Source organism: Dendrobates tinctorius, unplaced genomic scaffold (genome assembly GCF_039654945.1).
Source record: "Dendrobates tinctorius isolate UK_male_01 unplaced genomic scaffold, ASM3965494v1 ptg000231l, whole genome shotgun sequence".
In the NCBI taxonomy this organism is placed as follows: Eukaryota; Metazoa; Chordata; class Amphibia; order Anura; family Dendrobatidae; genus Dendrobates; species Dendrobates tinctorius.
The window spans coordinates 17,981,181-17,991,660 of NW_027361898.1; positions in this window are offsets into that span (position 1 = coordinate 17,981,181).

Below are 10,480 nucleotides of genomic sequence, written 5' to 3' on the forward strand. Positions count from 1 at the left end.
CTTGAAGGCAATTGCCCTGACTTCCATACAGGAGATCCCTTTAAGAAAGGCATGGGGTCAGTACCAAAGCGCAGAGTGGATTTGTCCTAATTCCTTACCAATGATCCCTTTAAGAGAAACTGGGAACAGAACCACAGAGCTGAGTGGAACGGTCCTAACTTCCATACCGGAGATCCCTTTAAGAGAGGCCTGGGGTCAAAACCAAAGCGCTGGATGGATTTGCTCTGACTTCCATACCAATGATCCCTTTAAGAGGGAAGATGTGCCTTTATGATAGAGGATGTGTGATGTGTATATGGGCACAGGAGGGGGGCATTCATTTCTGTCATGTGCTCTCGGCTTCTTTTTGGGGGGCAGACAATGGCTGGGAGCTTATGTTCCCGAAGATGCTAGATTTCTCCCACCATGTCAGTGTCTGCTGAGGTGTTGTCAAGTGGGAAAACTTGCTCATAGCAACCAATCACAGCTCAGCTTCTTTTAACCAGCTCTGGTGAAATGAGAGATGCTTAGTGATTGGTTGCATGGAAAACTGTTGCTCATAGCAGCCAATCATAGCTCAGCTTCTTTTGAACAGCTCTGTTGAAATGAAAGATGCTTCGTGATTGGTTGGTGACACACACACACACACACACACACACATTCAGTTTCATATATAGATATATATATAGATATATACACTCACTGGCCACTTTATTAGGTACACCATGCTAGTAACGGGTTGGACCCCCTTTTGCCTTCAGAACTGCCTCAATTCTTCGTGGCAGAGATTCAACAAGGTGCTGGAAGCATTCCTCAGAGATTTTGGACCATATTGACATGATGGCATCACACAGTTGGCGCAGATTTGTCGGCTGCACATCCCTGATGCGAATCTCCCGTTCCACCACATCCCAAAGATGCTCTATTGGATTGAGATCTGGTGACTGAGGAGGCCATTTGAGTACAGTGAACTCATTGTCATGTTCAAGAAACCAATCTGAGATGATTCGAGCTTTATGACATGGCGCATTATCCTGCTGAAAGTAGCCATCAGATGTTGGGTACATTGTGGTCATAAAGGGATGGACATGGTCAGCAACAATACTCAGGTAGGCTGTGGCGTTGCAACGATGCTCAATTGGTACCAAGGGGCCCAAAGAGTGCCCAGAAAAAATTCCCCACACCATGACACCACCACCACCAGCCTGAACCGTTGATACAAGGCAGGATGGATCCATGCTTTCATGTTGTTTACGCCAAATTCTGACCCTACCATCCGAATGTCGCAGCAGAAATCGAGACTCATCAGACCAGGCAACGTTTTTCCAATCTTCTACTGTCCAATTTCGATGAGCTTGTGCAAATTGTAGCCTCAGTTTCCTGTTCTTAGCTGAGAGGAGTGGTACCCAGTGTGGTCTTCTGCTGCTGTAGCCCATCTGCCTCAAAGTTCGACGCACTGTGCGTTCAGAGATGCTCTTCTGCCTACCTTGGTTGTAACGGGTGGCAATTTGAGTCACTGTTGCCTTTCTATCAGCTCGAACCAGTATGCCCATTCTCCTCTGACCTCTGGCATCAACAAGGCATTTCCGGCCACAGAACTGCCGCTCACTGGATTTTTTTTCTTTTTCGGACCATTCTCTGTAAACCCTAGAGATGGTTGTGCGTGAAAATCCCAGTAGATCAGCAGTTTCTGAAATACTCAGACCAGCCCTTCTGGCACCAACAATCATGCCACGTTCAAAGGCACTCAAATCACCTTTCTTCCCCATACTGATGCTCGGTTTGAACTGCAGGAGATTGTCTTGACCATGTCTACATGCCTAAATGCACTGAGTTGCCGCCATGTGATTGGCTGATTAGAAATTAAGTCTTAACACACAGTTGGACAGGTGTACCTAATAAAGTGGCCAGTGAGTGTATATATATATTGTAAGGTAGCACTTGCTATTCATTTTGGGGACTCTCGCTTGGCAGTCGATTAACCAGGTCCGGCACGGGTTTTTCAACATAAACAGTTCATGCGGTTTATTAATCAGCATAAACCATATACTACAACAGGCTTATATCCAGCAACAGAAAGTTCATGATAGAGCTCCGCTCTCTCAGACCTGTGGTCGCGCAGGTTGTGCAATGTCCAGGAATCAGGCTCTATAGCCTCATTGTTATTTCCCCCTATCCAGGGTTACCTCTTAGTTGCTTCTCACTTCGGATGTCCATTCCCTCCTGGGAACTGTCACACACACAGGCCATTATACACAGGCCTCCCCGGGTCAGTGGCCTTCGCACGTGCTCCTCAGGAAGGCAGCACCTCTTCCAGCACGTCGGCCGGAACCTTTCCACATGGACCAATCAGATCCAGGCACTCTCTCTTGTGACCTACTCTGGTCACCTTATATGGTCCGTAGACACGCCCACCGGATCACATAGCTATGACCTCATTGCAGGTCCTATTTCAGACACCCAGCCATACACACATATATACAGGCTTACTATGGGCGTTAAGACACACGCCCCTGTTTGAGTTTGTAGGTGACTGGTTCCACCTGTCTTACCAGCCACCTGGAAGCTCTCCCTGATACACTGTAACAAAAACCTACCTCAGCAGTACCTCTGCTGATCAACACACGTTCAAGCTTCCATCCCAGGGCGACCCACCCTGGGATATATAACAGTCATTTACAATCCTGGAGTTCATCTTATCTCCATTCCCACAATGAATATGCCTGTGTGCATGACCCATACAGCGCCCCCCAGCTGTCACAGTGGTCACTGCACCACATACCTCCCCCCTCTGTTCAAACTTGTGGGGTTGAACACTTGATATCACCCATGGGTCTCGAGACCGGGCACCCATGTCACCTTGCCCTACAAGTCGAGAGGACCGTCTCCGTCTGCTTTGGGCATCATACGGCATCATATTTACGTTAGGCCTCCCCCATCCCCAGCGGTCAGTATATCAGCCTTGGGTTTAGGCCTTCCAGTCAATGTCCGTCTGCATGACCAGACTCTTTAGTCTCCACACTTTCCCTGTCTGCTCCGTCCCCCGACTTTTCTCTCGACGACCGGCTCTCCCGGTTGGTGCGGTCAAAAGTCTTACATAGAGTCAAGCCTCCTGTCTGGTCTGACCCATGTAGTACATCACAGGAGCTACTGTCTAGGTCTCTCAGTCTCATACTGTGAGAAGAACTGCCACTTGCAGATTTTCGACGTTCACGTTTGGCTAACAGTCTTCGGCGACCTGCCATTTCACTTTTTGGAGGATCCCTTCGGGTCCTTATACCTTGGGTTGAAGGCGGCCGCCACATGATGTCTGCATCTCTTTATTAATCCGTAGTCGGTCCAGTTTCAACTGCTCTATCTCCTGCAGGTACATTACTCGGTATTCCAAGAGCTTCTGGAAGTTCCTCAGGCTTTCCATGGAGCTAACCACAATGATGGGAATCATGCCCTCTTCACCAGATACCTGGACTTCACCATCAGGAGGGATCCTCACCCTTGCCACACCGGAGATATTCACAAGGTCCTGCATTACTTTACCGAGCATTCCAACGACTCTCTCCACCAGATATTTGGGTACCGGAATTAATTCTTCCCCCAAGCCCAGCCGATTCTTAGTTTCCCTTGCCAGCTCTAGACGTCAAGCAGCTTTCACATTACTCCACCTGAACATCTGTTTAGCGTGGAGACATTGCAGATGCATATCTGTCAGGACAGCTACCTGCTTTGTTGTGTCTTCCTTGGCTGATAGTACTGTTTTGTCTCTGGTGCCCAGTTCACACTACATGCTTGGACCGCCTTTTTAAAAGCCTCATGCACACCTTCACCAGTACAGGCTTATTGCCCGTCTTCGGATACCTCGATCACGCACTTGAAGATCGTGGGCTCACTCTCTTCCTGGACAGATGGCTCCAAGTTTACAGTTGTCCCGACCTGGTGACTGTCTTCTTCAGCTCTTAGCTCAAAATCTTCATGAAATTTACCCTTTTTGAGACCCTTTGCCAAGGTGGATATTGGCAGTTCCGTCTTGTTATCACTCATGCTCGGCCGCTGTAAGTCTTCAAAACCAACTTCTCCCGCAGAAGATCTCTTACTGCTTCTTTGAGCACTTCCACATCTTCCCTGAGGGTCTTATTCATACTTTGCCACGTGGCCAGGTGACCTCTGAGCTCAGAGACTTCCTTCTCCAGCTCCTCAGTCTGTGCTCCCTTTCTAACTTAGAGCCACAGTCAACCCCGGAGTCTGAGTCACCCCCATCAGCCGAATGAACCCTCCGGTTAGCCTCTAACTGTGTGTCCGCTACAGTTGTCTTATCTCCCATCTCATCATCAATAATGTCACGACACATGTCCGTCAGTTGGGCAGACGCACCCCTTCCTCCGGTCACTCCTATATCTGACCTGTCCACTGTAGGAGGCATCACCATCTCAATGTCTGCCAGCCCAACAGTAGAAAGGTCTCCATCCCCCTGCTGTAGAGGAACTCCCCTCTCCCACAAGCCAGAGAACAGTCTAGAGTCCCGGCCTATAACCACTGGACAGGACAGATTCAGGACTATTGCGACATCCTGTCCCGCAATGTCCCAGCCTGTCTCAAAGACTACCCTCGCCACTGGACAATCCTTAGTGCCCTGTTATGAATGGGTCACCGAGGAGGATGGCAGGAACAGGCTATGCCACCAGAAGGCCAGAGAGGTTGGTAACTAAGCGGATTGCAGACCCCTGATCCTATCCGCACAACTAGCAATAGCCGTGGAGCTTTCCTACGATGCCCTAGATGCCTCGTCACAGCTGGAGGACTAACTAAGCCTAAAGACAGAAAGATGAAATCTAAACTGCCCCGGAGCAAATTCCCAAAGGTATAGACAGCCCCCAAACATATATTGTCGGTGAGACAAGATGAGACACAAACACAGGCGGAGAACAGACTGAGCAAAGGGTGGGGTCCAAGCTGTCTAGACAGGACAGGATAGAAAAGATACTGTCTGCAATCACGCACAAAACCCTAAAAAAGTCCAACACTACTGATATGCAAAAAAAACCTAAGACCGCACGATCTCACCCCCACTAGATCAACACTCTGGTATAAACTGGCAGCAAGCAAAAAGATACTAACATAACAGGGGACTGAACAAGCTGCAACATATGAAGCAGGGCCCAGCGCTGCCCCCAGCAGGGAGAACGCTGAACCCTAGCAGCAAAACAAAAAGCAAAAAAAGTTACAACCAGATCAGATGCAAATGATTAGCAAAAGAATCACTTTGCTGAACCATGCAGATTGGGCAGGGGAGAAAAGAGCTCCAAATGCACACTGAGGATCACCGGCAACCTCCAAGAGCAGTCAACTCAATTATATGCTCCCAGCCAGTAATCCCAGGTTTACAATTATCGTCGTCAGGTGGGGAACCTCCATCCACCTGGCCAGCTCCACTACTTTCAGCAACCACGAGGGAGCAGAGGGAGCTTCGGCTCAGAACTCCGAGCAAGAGAATTCACAACAGTACCCCCCCTTGAGGAGGGATCACCGAAAACTCATCCACCCCACCAGGCCGATCAGGATGGGCCTGGTGACAGGCACGAATCAATCTCTTGGCATGCATGTCAGAAGCAGAGACCCAAGAATTATCCTCCTGGCCATAACCCCTCCACTTGACCAAGTACTGAAGTCTCCGTCTAGCCAGACGAGAATCTAATATCTTCTTTACCTCATACTCCAAATTACCCTTAACCAGTACAGGGTCAGGGGGCGCTGCCATGGGAATGACTGGCTCCACAAACCTTTTCAGCAAAGATTTATGAAAGACGTTATGAATCATAAACGTAACTGGAAGAGCCAAATGAAAAGAAACGGGGTTAAGGATTTCCAAAATCTTATAAGGTCCAATAAACCTTGGCTTAAATTTTGGAGATGCAACCTTCGTGGGAATATTTTTTGAGGACAACCAAACCATATCATCCACTTTAAACCGGGGACCAATGGTCCTATGCCGGTTGGAAAACCGTTGGGCCTTTTCCTGAGAGTGGGACAACTTATCCACTGCTTGGTCCCAAATCTGCTGCATTCTCTCTACCACAGAATCCACACCTGGGCAGGCAGAAGCTTCAACCTGCCCCCCAAAAAATCGAGGATGAAACCCAAAGTTACAAAAGAAAGGAGACATCAAAGTGGCAGGACTAGCCCTATTGTTTAGCGCGAATTCGGCCAAGGGCAAAAATGAGACCCAATCATCCTGATCAGCAGATATAAAACATCACAAATAGGACTCCAACGTCTGGTTTGTTCTCTCAGTCTGCCCATTAGTCTGAGGATGAAATGCAGAGGAGAAAGACAACTGAATTCTCAGTTTGGAACAAAAAGCCCTCCAAAATCTGGAAACAAACTGGACCTCTCTGTCCGACACAATGTTCTCAGGAATCCCGTGCAAATGAACCACTTGTAAAAACAAGGGCACCAACTCAGAAGAAGATGGCAACTTTGGGAGTGGTACAAAATGGACCATCTTAGAAAATCACAGATCACCCAAATAACAGTCATTCTCTGAGAGACAGGGAGATCAGAGATAAAATCCATTGAGATATGGGTCCATGGCCTCCTGGGCACCGGCAGAAGCATCAACAAACCACTAGCACGAGAACAGGGCTTAGACCGAGAACAAGTCCCACAGGACTGCACAAAATTCCTGACATCACGAGATAAGGCAGGCCACCAAAAAGACTGACTCACCAAATCTCTGGTACCAAAGGTACCTGGATGACCAGCCATCACAGAGAAATGAATCTCAGACATTACTCTTTTCCTCCACTGGTCAGGGACATACAATTTTCCCATAGGGCATCGTTCAGGTTTAACCTCCTGAAATTTTTCCAGGGCACGTCTCAAATCAGGAGAGATGGCGGAAAGAACTACACCCTCATTTAGAATGGTCATAGGCTCGGTCACGTCAAGAGAATCCGCAAAGAAACTCCTAGAAAGGGCGTCTGCCTTAACATTCTTAGTGCCTGGAAGAAAGGAGACCACAAAATTAAAACGCATGAAAAACAAGGCCCACCTAGCCTGTCTAGGATTCAAGCGCTTGGCTGATTCAAGATAAATCAAATTTTTGTGATCGGTGAGGAACACAACTTGATGTCTAACTCCCTCCAACCAATGTCTCCACTCTTCAAATGCCCACTTCATGGCCAATAATTCCCGATTCCCCACATCATAGTTACGTTCAGATGGAGAAAACTTTCGAGAAAAGAAGGCACAGGGATTCATCTTAGAGGTTACCGGATCTCTTTGAGACAAAACGGCTCCTGCACCCAGGGCCGGACTGGGACTAAAATTCAGCCCTGGCATTTGAAGTTACACAGGCCCACTAGTCACATGGTAACTATATAATATCTTTGTACACTTGTAGTTTACAAGAAGTGAGAGGAGATTAACACGACTATATAACATGTAGTCACAGCTGTGCCCAGTATTTCAGCTCAGTCCTATTTATTGCTTTTAGGTACAGTACTCTTCCCAAATCTCTGTACCCTTTTGTATGCATGATTACAGAATTCCTGGCAGAACTGCTCTCTATTGGGCAACCAGACCCCCTGGTCATAGCCGCCCCTATCATACCTCCCAACTTTTGAAGAAGGGAAAGATGTTGAAAGACTGCGGCGTGCGAAGCAAATTTTGGCCACGCCCAGCCACACCCATTTCACAACTAGTCACACCCATGTCCACACCCAATCGCACCCATTTAGCACTGCTGATCACACTGACTGGTACTGAGGGCACAGTGGCTGGCATTATGGGCACACTGACTGGCACTAAGGAAGAGAGAAAACAGAGAGAGAGAGAAAAAAGAAAACAGAGAGAGCGAGAAAGAAAGGGGAAAGAAAGAAAGAAAGAAAGAAAGAAAGAACAGTGAGAGACAAAGAAAGATCAGTGAGAGACAGGGAAAGAACAGAGAGGAAAGAAAGAGGGGAAAGAAAGAAAGAACAGAGAGAGACAGAGAAAGAACAGAGAGAGAAAGAAAGAAGTAAAGAAAAGAAAGAAAGAACAGAGAGAAAGAGAGGAAAGAAAAAGAAAGAAAGAGGGGAAATAAAGAACAGAGAGAGAGGAAAGAAAAAGAAAGAAAGAGGGGAAGAAAGAACAGAGAGAGAAAAAAGAAAGAACAGAGTGAGAAAGAAAGAACAGAGAGAGAAAGAAAGAAGTAAAGAAAAGAAAGAAAGAACAGAGAAAGAGAGGAAAGAAAAAGAAAGAAACAGGGGAAGAAAGAACAGAGAGAAAGAGAGGAAAGAAAAAGAAAGAAAGAGGGGAAGAAAGAACAGAGAGAGAAAAAAGAAAGAACAGAGTGAGAAAGAAAGAACAGAGAAAGAAAGAAGTAAAGAAAAGAAAGAAAGAACAGAGAGAAAGAGAGGAAAGAAAAAGAAAGAAACAGGGGAAGAAAGAACAGAGAGAGAAAAAAGAAAGATTAGAGAGAGAAAGAAAGAACAGAGAGCGAAAGAAAGAACAGAGAGAGAAAGAAAATGAGGGAAAGACAGAACAGAGAATGAAAGAACAGAGAAAGAAAGAAAAAGAGAGAAAGAAATAAAGAAAGATTCTACAAAGATACTATAGCAGCCCGGCTCCCATTGTAGTGCCCACCTGAGCCTCCCGGTGCAGGACCTATCATGATCCACTCACATGGCCGGCATCCCCGATTCCAAGGCGATCCTGCTGTCTGCGCTGTCGGAGGAGGACACGGTGATGGATCTGAAGCATTCCTGGTTCCGTCACAATCTCCTCAAGAAATTATCTCATTTCCCGTCAGCTTCCAGCACATCACTTCAGGTGGAACGTCATGTGTGTGTTTTAAAATGCTCCTCAGGGCTCCGCTGTGTACTCCTGTGTCCGTGGGAAAAACCCGCTTTGTATGCTTTGTACACACTTGGCTCCGCTCCGTACATCCCGTACACATATGGCTCCACTTCATACACACACGGCTTCACTCCGACCACCTCGTACACGCGTGGCTCCTCTCCGTACACCTCATACACGCGCGGCTCCTCTCCGTACACCTCGTACACACACGGCTCCTCTCCGTACACCTCGTACACACACGGCTCCTCTCCGTACACCTCGTACACACACGGCTCCTCTCCGTACACCTCGTACACACACGGCTCCTCTCCGTACACCTCGTACACACACGGCTCCTCTCCGTACACCTCGTACACACACGGCTCCTCTCCGTACACCTCGTACACGCGGCTCCGCTCCGTACACCTCGTACACACGCAGCTCCGCTCCGTACACCTCGTACACACGGCTCCGCTCCGTACACCTCGTACACACGGCTCTGCTCCGCACACCTCGTACACACGGCTCCGCTCCGTACACCTCGTACACATGGCTCCGCTCCGTACACCCCGTACACACGCGGCTCCGCTCCGTACACCTCGTACACACGGCTCCGCTCCGTACACCTCGTACACACGCGGCTCTGCTCCGTACACCTCGTACACACGGCTCCGCTCCATACACACGCGGCTCCGCTCCGTACACCTCGTACTCACGGCTCCGCTCCGTACACCTCGTACACACACGGCTCTGCTCCGGACACCTCGTACACACGGCTCCGTACACCTCGTACACACACGGCTCCGCTCCGTACACCTCGTACACACACGGCTCCGCTCCGTACACCTCGTACACACACGGCTCCGCTCCGTACACCTCGTACACACACGGCTCCGCTCCGTACACCTCGTACACACACGGCTCCGCTCCGTACACCTCGTACACACACGGCTCCGCTCCGTACACCTCGTACACACACGGCTCCGCTCCATACACCTCGTACACACACGGCTCCGCTCCGTACACCTCGTACACACACGGCTCCGCTCCGTACACCTCATACACACACAGCTCTGCTACATCCACACTGTAAATCCTGACCCCACACATACTTACCTCAACCAGCACCATGACAACAGCAAAGCAGAGTCTTGCAGACGGTAGAGGCAAGGCTGAGCGCACAGGACCTGTGATGAGGTCACAGGAGGGGCGGAGTCAGGGGTGACATGATCAGGGGTCTGGACAAAGGCTCCTGATCATGTGACCCCCTGACTCCTCCCCTCCTGTGACCTCATCACAGGTCCTGCGAACAGAGCGAGCAGGCAAGCGAGTGCGACACTGTGAGTGGCGGCGGCGGCGGCGGGGGCGGTCTCATGCTAAGGCGAGGATGGGGTGCGTGGGGGGCGTGGCGTCTTATCTCCCTGCAGTGCGGGAGGAACTTGAAACTATCACCGCCGTGCGGCAGGAGCCACAGTGGCCGCAGCAGCTGGCAAGCGGCCAGATGATCGGGCGCGGCCCACGTGACAGCGGCCCAGCGGGAAAATGCCCGGTTGGTTATATTGCCAATCCGGGCCTGCCTGCACCCATCTCAGAAGCATCTATCTCCATCTGAAATGGGAGTGAAACATCAGGTTGCCGTAGAACCGGAGCAGAAGTGAATCTCTGCTTAAGCTTCTGAAATGCCGAG